At 39.9% G+C, this 12,791-nt stretch overlaps 1 protein-coding gene across 3 annotated transcripts in view; it reads right to left on the bottom strand.

Annotated features, from left to right (window-relative positions):
- Window positions 1–12,791, bottom strand: part of FRMD4B (FERM domain containing 4B) — a 204,598-nt gene that overhangs the window by 171,581 nt on the left and 20,226 nt on the right. Inside the window, exon 1 of one of the 3 annotated variants that reach the window (XM_072598704.1) lies at window positions 7,088–7,174. The exons of the other annotated variants lie outside the window; for them this stretch is intronic. The gene's annotated coding sequence lies outside the window, so the exon portion shown is untranslated. Of the gene's footprint in view, window positions 1–7,087; window positions 7,175–12,791 lie in introns of those variants that run through there. 3 annotated transcript variants of the gene reach the window in all.

Here is a 12,791-nt window from a genome sequence, read left to right as displayed (position 1 = left end):
TTTTTTCCTTTAAAATATAATGGAAAGAATTGCTCCGATCACATTTTTCCTTGGCCCCCAGTGCTTGGTCTGTTAATGATGTGTCTTTCTTTCATTCTTTATGCTGTACAGTGAGACCTCAGAGGAAGGGCAGATATTGCTCATGGCAATATCGTGTTTGCCCCAAGTCCACTGTAGCTGGTGTGGGGAGGTCTTGGGAGTGTTCTGATTCAGTCCCCAGACAGCTGGTGGTTGCTCCTGTGGTTAAGTGTGGTAATTACTTTCACAGGTACTGCTATAGCAACGTTATTCTCCAGAGTACAAGGGAAAGTACCAAGAGAGAAAAAAAATACCCACATCTCCTTGTTCATGAAGGCACCCAGAACTGTTGCTCAAGACACAGATACATCTCCCAGAGGAATATTATAAATAGCTATGGAAGGAGAGGTAAAATGATTCTCTCTGGGTCCAAAAGGCAGTGTGACACAGGGGCTTGGAGTGGGAGTCTGGAGATTGGTCTTTGGGATCCTACCTTAGACACTGGCTCTGTGTCTATGGACCTCAGTTTCCTCATTTGTAAAATGAGGACAAAAATAGATTCATTATCTACTTCATAGAGTTGTTGGAAGGAAAGTCCTTTGTCAGTCTTACAGCAATCTAGGAATATGTTATTATTCTGAATCCCTGCTGGAGAATCAATATTCTGACTATAAAATCTGACTGCTTCTTTAATAGAACATAAGTTCTGTGAGGCCCAGGACTGTTTTTCTTTTGTCTTTCTATTCCCAACATCTAGAACAATACCTAGAACACATAGTAGACATTTAATTTAAAATGTTCCATGACAAAGGCCAGTCAGTCAATTGCTACAGGCACAGGACTTTCTAAAAGGGGTCTGTCCAAAGCTCACTTTATAAAAAGTCTTTTTTAAAAAAACCTGTTATTAGAGATGAATATATTTCTTATTCTTTATTTACATTTTCTGATACTGGTGAAGCCAGCCAAAAACATGGTCATCATCAGTGGATACTAATGTCAAGCAACACTATTGAATTTTTCAATACGGTTTTCAATTGGTCCAAGAAATATATGCTTAGAACAGGAGGTGAGCTGACCACGGAGAGGGCATGAGGGATCACAGCAGACAGCCAGCCAGAATGATGCCAGGGGCCCACAGAAGAGTCATGAGACCAACAGGCTTCTGGCTCTTTGAGTACACGCTCTTCACAGAGCTGGAGACAGAATGGGGAATAGATCGAGGAGACCATTTATTCCAATATCATCATTCTATGGATGAGGAAGCTGAGATGCAGAGAAATTAAGTGACTTACCCAAAGTAACACAAATAGTAAGTGACAGAGCCAGGATTTAAATCCAGATCCTCTAACTCCAAATTCAGCACTCTTTCCAGTGTGCTTTGAATGGAGTGCTGGAAGACCCAAGTTCAAATCTAGACTCAGATATTTAGCAGTGACTCTGTGCTATGACCCTGGGCAAGTCACTCAACCACACAGTCTGCCTCATTTTCCTCAATTGTAAAACGGGGATTATAATAGCACCTACTTCCCAGGGTTGCTGTGAGTCTCAAATGAGATAATATTTGTAATGTACTTAGCAATAGTGTTTGGCAAACAGCAGATACTTAATAAATGCTTATTTCCTTCCTCCCTCTCTGCTTCCTTCCTTCTTCCCTCCCTCCCTTTCTTCATTCCTTCCTTCCTTCCTACCTCCCTCTTCCTCCCTCCCTCTTTCTTATTTTCTTCCTTCCTTCCTTCCACCCACCATGCCATTTTGCTATTCTCTGAAGAGTTTATAGTAGGAAAAGCCACGTGCATTAGAGAAGTTGTATATGGGTCTCCTTTGGCACCGTGGAAAATGAATTACCACCTCAATGAACTCACAGAGCTTCTTCAATATTGAAATAAATGTCAATTAAAGGATAAATTGGTAGGCAGAAGCCAAGTAGGCAATCACAACAGTGCTTTTGCCATCACTCTTTATCAAGTTTTCTATTAAAGGGAAAATCTCCCACAGGAATGAGGGCCATCCATGCTCTCTCCATTTCCCTGCATCTCTTTTCCTAGGAGACAATCTATTTGACTCTTCTTGATCTATTTCCCTAAAGTCATAAGTCTCATGTGCCACTTTTCCTGTGCTGGGCTGCATCTAAACTTTAGAAAGGCGTCTTTCATTTTTAAACCTCTGTAGCCTGTCTCTAGGCATCTCGAATGAAGGCTTAACTGCCACTGTGCAGAATTGGTTTTCTGGCCACAGGACTGTGCAAGACTTGAATTGTGAGTCTGAGACCAGGTTTCTGCCAAGATAATTTGGTGGCATTTTTATGTTCTGAAAATATGTTCAAGGTAAGCGGGAATAAAGCCAAAACTTACTTGATCTCTCCTAATACAACACTGCTTTTGATTGACTTTGTTACACATCGTGAGTATTTTTTCTCCTGTCCTATCCTCCATGAGCCAGAACTGGTCCCTTGCAAGACAGTGCAAGAGGAAGTTTGATTTAATTGGTAGGAAGACCCAGTTCAGAAAAGCATTTTTCACATTTCTATAGCAAGGTGTATTCATAAATCCATTTTTATGGCACATGAAATGAGGCAACGTGGATAGTCAAGTATTAAAATGAATCAGCTGTGGAGACCATGACAAGAGTTAGTTTCCCTGGGAACTCGCGGAAAGGACTGGATTTTAGTGTTTGTTCTACTACTAAGACTCTGTGTGACCTTGGAGAATCCCTTCAATTTTTTGGGTCTTTATATATATTTATAAATTTATATATATATATGTACATATACAATCTCATTTGATCCTCAAAACCACTTTGTTAGATAGGTGCTATTATTCTCTTTTATGGATTAGTAAACTAAGGCCGAGGGAGGTTAAATTATTTACCTAGGATCACACAGCTAGTGTCTGAGGCAGAATTCCAACTCAGGTCTTCCTTACTTGAAGTCTGGCACTCTATCTGCTATCCAGGGGAATGAAGCCCTTTGGATCCAAACTTGACAGAACAAATCCCCTTAATAAAAAGATATGTTCCGTAAAATTTAGACTTAGTCGACAGGTCACACTCAAGGACCTAGAAGGCCACAAGTTCCCCTCCCCTGTAAATCTATCAGGCTGGCCAAACTGTAGTCATCTTGCAGTGCCCTAAACTTGGTGTTCTGTCTTCTGTGCTCATATTTTGCCAGGATATACTGTTTTACTAAGTTGTTTGGGGTTTCTTTCTTTTTTTTTTTTTTTTTTCCTTTTACTACTTAGAATCTTGGCTTTCTTTAGGGCTCAGTTCAGGAGGCACCTGCCTTTCTTGTGCCTCTCTAGCTGGTAAGGGAGTGCTTTCTCTTCCACCCAGATTGTGGGGTATTTACTTATCCTGGGGCACATTCTATCTCCCAGTAGACTCTAAGCCCCTTGAGGACAGGGACTTTTTTTCCCTTTGTCCACGTTCCTCAGTGCCCAGAGAGTCAGCATCGGGCAGTGAGTAGAGCTGACGTGCTAGCGATGTGCATTCTGGGTAAGTCGAGGAACCTCCCAGGATCTCAAAGTACAAGTACAAGTCTCTAAGACTAAGTTGTGAGCCTCTCCCTCCATGGAAAAAGTTTCCATGTCAGGAGTGGCCTAATTGAAGCTACATGGCATACTAGAGAGAGTGTTAATCTTGGAATTAGGAAGATCTGAGCTCAAATCATCCCTCCAAAACATCCTAGCCATTTTATCCCTCTCAGTCTCAATTTCCTCATTTGCAAATGGAGATAACAATAGCACCTACCTCCTAGGGTTGTGGTAAGGATCAAATAAAAGGTGTCAAATGCTTTGCAAACTTTATTTCTAAAAATAAATTTTTATTTATCTTTTGTTTTTGTGTTGCCTAAATTTCCCTCTGTATCACTCTTCTTTAACCTCCCTGAGAGCCATCCCACACAGCAAAGCATAAAGAAAAAGAGCAGAAAAAATAAGCATAATCCACCACAAAGAACAGATAGATAGAGGACACTTCGGTGTTTGCAAAATGCTTTATAAACAGCTCATTGAGTTTGACATGACTGCACACGTATATGTATTCACATACAGGTTTATATCTGAATGCTTACCATCTTGAGGAGGAAGGAGGGATAGAATCTGGAACTCAAAACTTAAAAAAAACCCAAATGTTAAAAAAAATTTAACATGTAATTGGGAAGAAAATAAAATACATGTTAAAATATCTCATTGATACATTGAAAAAATTAAAATATAATTTTCAAGCTTTAAAATGATTTATTATTATTATATGGATAAAATCATAGACTGGATCTCCTCTTGTAACTACAATAATAATAGCTTACAGAGTGTCTTGTAGGAGGAGTTTAATCAAAGCATATTATAATTTTTCTTTTAAAAAAGCCTGTCCCCAATTGATAAATGGTCAAAGGATATGAACAGGCAATTTTCAGAGGAAGAAATTAAAGCTATCTATAATCATATGAAAAAATGCTCTAAATCACTATTGGTTAGAGAGATGCAAATCAAAACAACTCTGAGGTACCACATCACACCTATAAGATTGGCAAACATGACAGAACAAGAAAATGATAAATGCTGGAGAGGATGTGGGAGAGTTGGAACACTAATTCATTGTTGGTGGAGCTGTGAGCGCATCCAACCATTCTGGAGAGCAATTTGGAACTATGCCCAAAGGGCTACAAAAATGTGCATACCCTTTGACCCAGCAATTTCGCTACTAGGACTATATCCCCAAGAGATCATAAAAATGGGAAAGGGTCCCACATGTACAAAAATATTTATAGCAGCACTCTATGTAGTTGCCAAAAACTGGAAGTCAAGGGGATGTCCATCAATTGGGGAATGGCTGAATAAATTATGGTATATGAATGTAATGGAGTACTATTGTGCCATAAGAAATGATGAACAAGAAGACTTCAGAGAGGCCTGGAAGGACTTATATGACCTGATGCTGAGTGAAAGGAGCAGAACCAGGAGAACTTTATGCACAGCAACAACCACAGTGTGTGAGAGTTTTTTCTGGTAGACTTAGATTTTTGTAATAACACAAGAACTTCTGAAAAAAAAAAAAAATCCCAATGGTGGACCTCAAGGCAAAATGCCTTCCACACTCAGAGAGAGAAATATGGAAGTCACTCACATAATGTAGCAGATCATGTTTGTGTATGTGTATCTGTTTGTGTATCATGTTCTGATTTGTTATACGGATTCTTTCATTTATCTTAGTCTGACTACATAGCATGACTATAGTGAAAATATACTCAATAGGAAAGTATATGTAGAATCTATACAGAATTGTATGCAGTCGTGGGGAGGGAGGGAGGTAGTGGGGGGTGGGTGGGGAGGGATAAAATCGCAATTGTATGGCAGTGATTGTTAAACATTAAAAAAATAAAAAAATTAAAAAAAATAAAAAAAATAAAAAAATAAAAAAGCCTGCACTGGCATTTCAAAGGGGTCACATTACAAGGTAATTGTATCTACAGGGAAGAGAAAACACATGAACTTTAAACAAAATATCATGGGGGGTTGGTGGCTCTCATCCCTATAATGTTGTATTCTTGGGAATTGAGCCATGGGCCTGCCTAGGCCATAGGCTCTTGGGATCCTAGGTCTTAAGCTGGAAGAGGCCTGCCTTATTGGCCATATAGTTCAAGGATCTCACTTTGTAGTTGAGGACCACAGAGATTAAATAAATTGCCTCAAGTCATACAGTACTTAACGACAAGTCAGGACTTGAACCCAAGACCTTTGGCTTTAAATTTCATCACTCTTTCTCTGGTGCTTCCTCAATGACAATATACTTTATTAAATGATGGCCAAATCCAGAGACCTCTTTCTACTGCATTACCTCTCAAGGTGAAATAACTTCCCCAAAGTCATACACATATTAAGTATTAAGTAGTTAAGGTGGCATTTGAACCCAAGCCCTCTGCCTGAAAATCTGGTGCTCTTCTCTTGGTACAACAAGATTCCAACATTTTTAGTTTCTTGATGTTTCTTCTTCTTTCTTTCAAACCCTATCCACTTCCTCTGCAGACTTCCTTTTTTCCCCAAGGGCTTTCCAATCTCTTACATGAAACAATTTCCTTTGTTTTCTGATGCCTCCCTAGATTCCTCCATTCAGTTAAATCCCTTCTCTCTCTTCTAACAGCTACCTACCAAGAAAAAAGAACAGACATGGAATTGGGCTTGAGTTTACTTATAACCATATTCCAAGGAAGAATTTAAGATTATCCTCAAGGGATGTCAGACTTTTCCTGCATGGTAAAATTTCAATGAAAAATCAACTGATCTCTTCCAATGTGGCATTTCTGTACTGGATCCTACAACAATTACATATAGTGTGAACATGGAAGTAAATTTCCTTGCTTCTTTCTCAAAGTAAAACAGGGACTTGTATCAAAGCATCCTTTCTAATAGGATGCTAATGAGTTTTAGGATGCCGCCCCCTATCTCCTCCCTCCCCCGTACAGTGTTTGTTCTGCTAAGTCTCTCTGAAAATACAGAAGGACAAAGTCGACCTCCCCGAAGAGAGATTTAACAATGACAAATGGAAAGCTCATAATTTTGTTTCCCACCTCACCTCCAAAAGCCGGGTGTGTGTCTCCTTCCTGATCCACAGAAACAAAACTGATTAAATAATCTTTGGTGCTTTAAAAGTATTAATAAGTTGCTATTTGAGAAGAAAAGAGGGGGGAAAACACACACACACACATGCACGCACGCACAACCCTTCACAAAACAATGGGAGAGTCTCAAAGTGGGTGAAGACAGAATTGAAGCCAATGCCAGGAAAAGTAGCTGGGAAGGTAGATGGCAGGAACCCTCTCTCTTTTTCATCAGTCTGTGGGGTGTTTGAGTCTTCAAAGGAGTAACCTTTCTAACACACTAAAAGAGCAGAGTTTCAGACAGCGCAGAGGGTAAGTCAAGAAAACAGTTCTATCTTGCATCCAGTCGTCAGACTCTCTCCCTTTAACAAGCGCTTCAGCCCTCGTTTCTGCTGCAGTATTTTAAGGTGAGAAAACAGCATTCGCCTTCCCATTCTCTACTGCTGTTAACAAACATGAGAATAAAAATCTTGTTCTTACCTCCAGATCACAGACTTTTCTCGTTTAAAAGGGAGGAAGCCAGAGTAAGGGACAAAGGACGCATGCATTAAGCACTTGCATTTTCTCCAAATGAGAGCTGGTGGAAGTAGGGACAGGCAAATGCTGACTCTTTCCGCTGCCATATAATCTCAAGGAAATGACCCAACACGGCTTGTCCCTTTGATTACAGATTCAGGAACAAGAGCTTTTCGACATGAGTCAGGAGAGCTATGGAAAGTCTCTGGATCTTTCTTTCAGTCAACTGAAGACATTGGGAATGTACCCCCAAGGCCAGTGGTGAAAGAGTCCCATCAAAAACAAAACAAAAAGAAAAACACATTGAGTCATTGGACCACCCTTGCATTTTTCAGAGATAGGCTCTGCCATTGAGATAGCTAAATGTGTCATGGACCTACCCTACCTCTGTCACTTTGGGGAAATTAATCAATCTCTTGGGGTCTGTTTCCTCATCTATTAAAAAAATGAGAGAGTTAGACTAGGGGACTTCTGAGATTCTTTCCAGTTCCATGACCCTATTACCCTATAATTTAGCTCTTCTTTCCCAAGGTAAAAGGAATCTCTAAGACACAGGAAGAGAGTTCAATTTAAAGCAGGGTAAAGGATTAGGAGAAGTATTATTTTTAGGAAGAGCACTGTCCTTTTTCCATTGGTCTCCCTCTTTTCAGCCAGGATGGTGAAACTCCTCACATTCACGCCACATGAGGATCAGCGGAAAGAAACAGGGACATTCAGCCCAGAGAAGAGAAGAGTTAGTGGGGATTTATGAATTGTCTTCAAATATTGAAAGAGCTGTCACCTACCTAGAAGAAAGATTAGACCTGCTCTGCTTGAGTCCAGAGGGCAGAACCGGAGCAGTGGATATTGTAAGAAGACTTTTGTTTATGAGTTACACAGAGAGATTTACCTTTTCAGAAAGTAAAATGTCTCAATGTTATTGTAAAAATAGTTTTGATCTCACAGACCCTTTGAAAGGCCCCTGGGGGCCCTGATGGATCCTGGGCCATGCTTGGAGAACCACAACTCTCGACATTTTTCGACTATAAATTGAAGAAAAGGTGCTGACCTGCATAAGTAGAGGGAGTTTCCTCACCTGGAAGTCCCCTATACCAATGATATCATAGGTCCAGTCCCTAATCCTATCTTCCCTGCAAATCTTAAAGGTCTATTTAAAGGTGAGCTATGCACAGTGCCTGGCAATCAGTAAGGGCTTAAGAAATGCTTAATGATATTCTGATTTTGCCAGTCATAGGAAGTGATTTGGTGGTTTATTGACGACCCATGGCATCCTAGGATTTCAAAGTTAGAAGTTCAGTGGCCTCACTGTACAACCAGACTAGATCCAACTAATTCCAAGTTCCAATTGTAACTTGAACAAGAGTGACCTCTTCAGCCTACTCCACATATGAGCCTTGGCATGAGGACCTCCAACCCAGAGGAACCATCACCTTCCAGGGTAGCCCTATTAAATACATTTTATCTTTAACTATCAAAAGTTGTGAATCTTACATAATCACAAACCTATAGTCAATTAGGCACTAGGACTTTAAGGGTGAATGGAAAGACATATTTGGAGTTGTTGAAAGACTTTGCAAGTCACATGCTCCTTTAGAAGAGGTTCTCTATGTTCAGGAAAAATAACAAGACGGAAAGTACCTTACTCATTTCCCCCTTGAGCACTCAAAAGGGGAAGTTTCCCATGCTGGTCAATTCCCTTGTTTCTTACCCATGGATACCAAAACAGTGGTAAACAGGGAATGAGAAAGGGTAGCAGCATCTATGGAATTTTCCTTTTTTTGTGCTCTTAATAGGATGCATTGCCAGCATCCTTAACCTGTTGGATCACAAGATATGTGTACCTTTTTCAGATGATATGAAACATGACCTAAAACACGGTCCTATCATTGGTTAGGAAAAGTGATTAGAAGTACTTCCTAAATTTGAAGGCCAGAAAGAGAGAGAAGGAGCCTGGTGAGATTCTATGGAATCCTGTAGGTATTAATATTTGTATCAGTGTCACTTGATCTATTTTGTTTGGGTCTGTTCATCAAGAATTTATTCTTTTACTTAAATGAACTGATGCTGAATGAAAAGAGCAGAACCAGGAGAACTCTGTACACAGCAACAACCACAGTGTGCGAGGAATTTTTCTGGTAGACTTAGTATTTCATTGCAATTCAAGGCCTTAAAAAATTCCCAATATGTCTCTTAAGGCAAAATGCCTTCCACATCCAGAGAAAGAACTATGGAACTCAATCACAGAATGAAACAGATCATTTTCTTTTGTATTATGTTTTGGTTTGTTTTATGATTTTTCCCATTCATTTTAATTCTTCTACGCAATATGACTAAAGTGAAAATGTATTTAATAGGATGTACGTGTAGAACGTACATAAAACTGTATGCCGTGTCAGGGAGGGAGTGGGGAGGTAGGAAAGGGAAAAAAAATCTAAGATATATGGAAGTGTTTGTAATTTAAATAAAATTTAAAAAAAGAAAAAAAAGAAAGAAAACAGAGACCAAAAAAACCCCCAAAAAATAAAGTAAAAAATTGTATGTTTCAAAAAAAAAAAAAAAGAATTTACTTTTTTTTACTCTCTTTTTCTCCTTTCAGAGATATGGTGACTACATCCATATTAACAAAATGATAGTATTAACAGTAATAATAAAATAACTGACAGCTATATAAAGGGGTGTGCTGGTAAGTATTTAAACACCAGCTTTGGGGCAGCTAGTTGGTGCAGTGGATAGAGCACCAGTTCAGGCAGCAGGAGGACCTGAGTTCAAATCTCACCTCAGACACCTGATTCTCACTAGCTGTGTGACCTTGGGCAAGTCACTTAACCTCAATTGCCTCATCCTGGGTCATCTCCAGTCATCCTGATGAATATCTGGTCACTGGATTCAGATGACTCTGGAGAAGAAGTGAGGCTGGTGACCTGCAGAGCCCTCCTTCACTCAAAACAAAGTCAAGTGCAAGTCATGACATCATTTCTCTGTTGGCATGGTCTTCTTCGGCAATGAAGAATGAACACACAAACACTAGCTTTACAAAAAGAAAATATATCCATAAGTCTATACAATCAACAAAACAATAACTCAAACCCTGATTTGTAGCATTTGCCTATTTCTAAGGTAGAAATGCTCACACTGAAAATTTAACAATTAGTTCTCAGGAGTCAGTTGAAACTGGTTCCAGTAACCCCAAGTTACACAGTACTTCAAGGCTTGCAAAACATTTTCCATGTCATCTCATTTGAGTCTTACAATGCCTGGTTAGATAAGTGCTAACGACATGATCATTCCCATTTTATGGATGAGGAAAGTGAGGTTAGGTGAACAAAAGTGGAATTCAAACCCACGTTTTCCTAACTCCAGCTCCCGGGCTCTCTCCCCAACCTCTTACTGTGTATCCTTCTAGCCAAAGCCCAGCTCTCTGGAGTGCCTGTCATCCATCTTAATCAGTCCTCAGGTACATATTCCATCACTTGAGGACCTTCATTCTTCCTTCCTCTTTCTCTACCAAGCTTTTGACTTTGATCTCCTCTCTCTTTCCTTGGATTCCCTTTTACCAAGTAGAGAACTGGAGCTGAAAGGGACCTCAGACGCCAAGAGAGGGTTCAATCAACCCTCTCATTTTATACAGGTGAGCAAATGAGGTCTCTGGAGATTAAGTGATTTGCCCACATGGCATGGCATTTAAGTAGATATTTTAAAGTTAAAGAATCCTTCCCTTTTATAGAACTGCAAAATGAGGAGGCTGGAAAGGAAGACCTCTAAGGGTGTCTTCCAGCTCTGACATCCCATGATGCTAAGGTCTCTCTGGTTCTCAGGAAGACAGCAGAGCTTCCCTCCTGTTGGCTCATGGGACTGAGCTACTGCTAAAAGCAAACCAGGGGAGGTTCTGCTTCCTGTCAGCTGAGAGAAACATCTGGATGAGGGTGAACAAATTACACCAATTACTACAAACAATTATAGATCAAAATCTGATTTTTGCCTCCATAAATGCCTCCCTCCTGCGTTTTCCTTGTTGGATATGTTCTAGTGGGGGATTCCATTCATGAACGGATTAGACTAACAGACTGCCAAGGTGCCTTCTGGCTTTCAAACTCTACAATTCTATCAATAGACATGAGGAAGACATATAGAAATAATTATGGAAGGACTGCAATGTTTTATCCATCATAGCTTTTTGAGACTGCAGAAATAAGTATAATATTCTTTGGTCAGGAGTCAGGCAAGCTAGTGGTTTGGATGGGGCAGAGATGGGTCTAAGGAAAACTGACAGCAGAGAGAAATCTTTTAGGTGACTTCCTATTTCATCTTTCTTCTCTTATCTATTTTCTAGGTACTCGATGTTCTGCTGTCATCCCCTGGCTTTTTAAAGTCCTCTCTGTTTCGTTGCTCCAATCCAAGTCTTTACCTCTTCTACCGCTAAGTAAGTAAAAAATATGGATTTAGAGGCCCAAACAGACTTCAAGGCTTTAGGCATCTAAGGCAAATAAAAAAAAATGCTCTCCATCATGTGAGCATGCATGCAAGCGTGCAGACACCTCCACTCACCTGCCATCACCAATATTTGTCTAAATAAACACAAAACCTCATGAAGTAGGGAGAGAATTCAAATTCTATAACTGGTTTCTAAGAGTGAACGGAATCTACTCAAAAGATACACATTGTAAAGAAATAATTACTCTTAGATGCCCCAGAACCCTGAGATCTCTAAATGGGAGATGTTATTAATTTTACCTGATGGAAATTTACATCTCCTATGATAATGCACCATCCTCCCTCTTATCTTTGCAGAAGTGAGGGATGCCAGATGTGGAATAACGCATATGCTATGGGACTTGGGTGGTGAGCTTTGTTGAATTGCTCCCCCACCCTTTTTTTTCTCTATTATTAAAGATGGCTCTCAGGGTGGGAGAGGAGGGAAAAATGAAAAAATGAAGGTGATTTCAGAAACAAAAGGTATCCTTAAAAAAAAGAAGAAACTTTACATTTTAGATGCTTGGGTTTTACCAGAGATATCCCACAGCACCAAAGTGTTTTGAACTATAAAAGGAATTTCCAAGTTACTCTAAGAAGCCAAATACTTTTCTAAGAAACTAAAGCCTGCCCTTTAGTCTGGCTAATGAGCAACTCATAAGCCCAAAGCTGGAGGAAGATTTGGAGACTGCTAGACTGGAGTTTCATAGAATATGATATTCATTAGAATATCAAGAGTTGAGAGATCTGGATTTGAATCCTGTCTCCAAGATGGGTTAGACCTTAGACAAGTGAATTAACCTCCATGTGTCTGAGGGCAATATTGATTCGGCTTTGCAGATATTATCCTTCAATATATTCCTAAGGAGTTGATGCAGATTAACATTCTTATTGGGTGGCTAAGTAGCACAGTGTATAGAGTACCAGGCCTGGAGTCAGAAAGATTCATCTTTCTGTGTCAAAATCTGGTCTCAGACACTTACTAGCTGTGTGACTTTGGGCAAGTCACTTTACCCTGTTTGCCTCAGTTTCCTCATCTGTAAAAATGAGGAAACTAAGCAACTCTGGGAAGGATCTCTGACTTCTGCATGATGACACACTTCCAGTGTAGTAACTCTTGTACTGAGGCAAATGGCAATCTGTTCATGCCTTAGATAAGTCCTAGGCACTTACTCGTTCATCTAGAATGATTTGTGCT

The sequence above is a fragment of the Notamacropus eugenii genome, chromosome 3, assembly GCF_028372415.1.
Source record: "Notamacropus eugenii isolate mMacEug1 chromosome 3, mMacEug1.pri_v2, whole genome shotgun sequence".
Classification (NCBI taxonomy): domain Eukaryota; kingdom Metazoa; phylum Chordata; class Mammalia; order Diprotodontia; family Macropodidae; genus Notamacropus; species Notamacropus eugenii.
The sequence above is the reverse complement of the archived record's forward strand: the minus strand, read 5'-3'. Positions and strand labels throughout refer to the sequence as shown.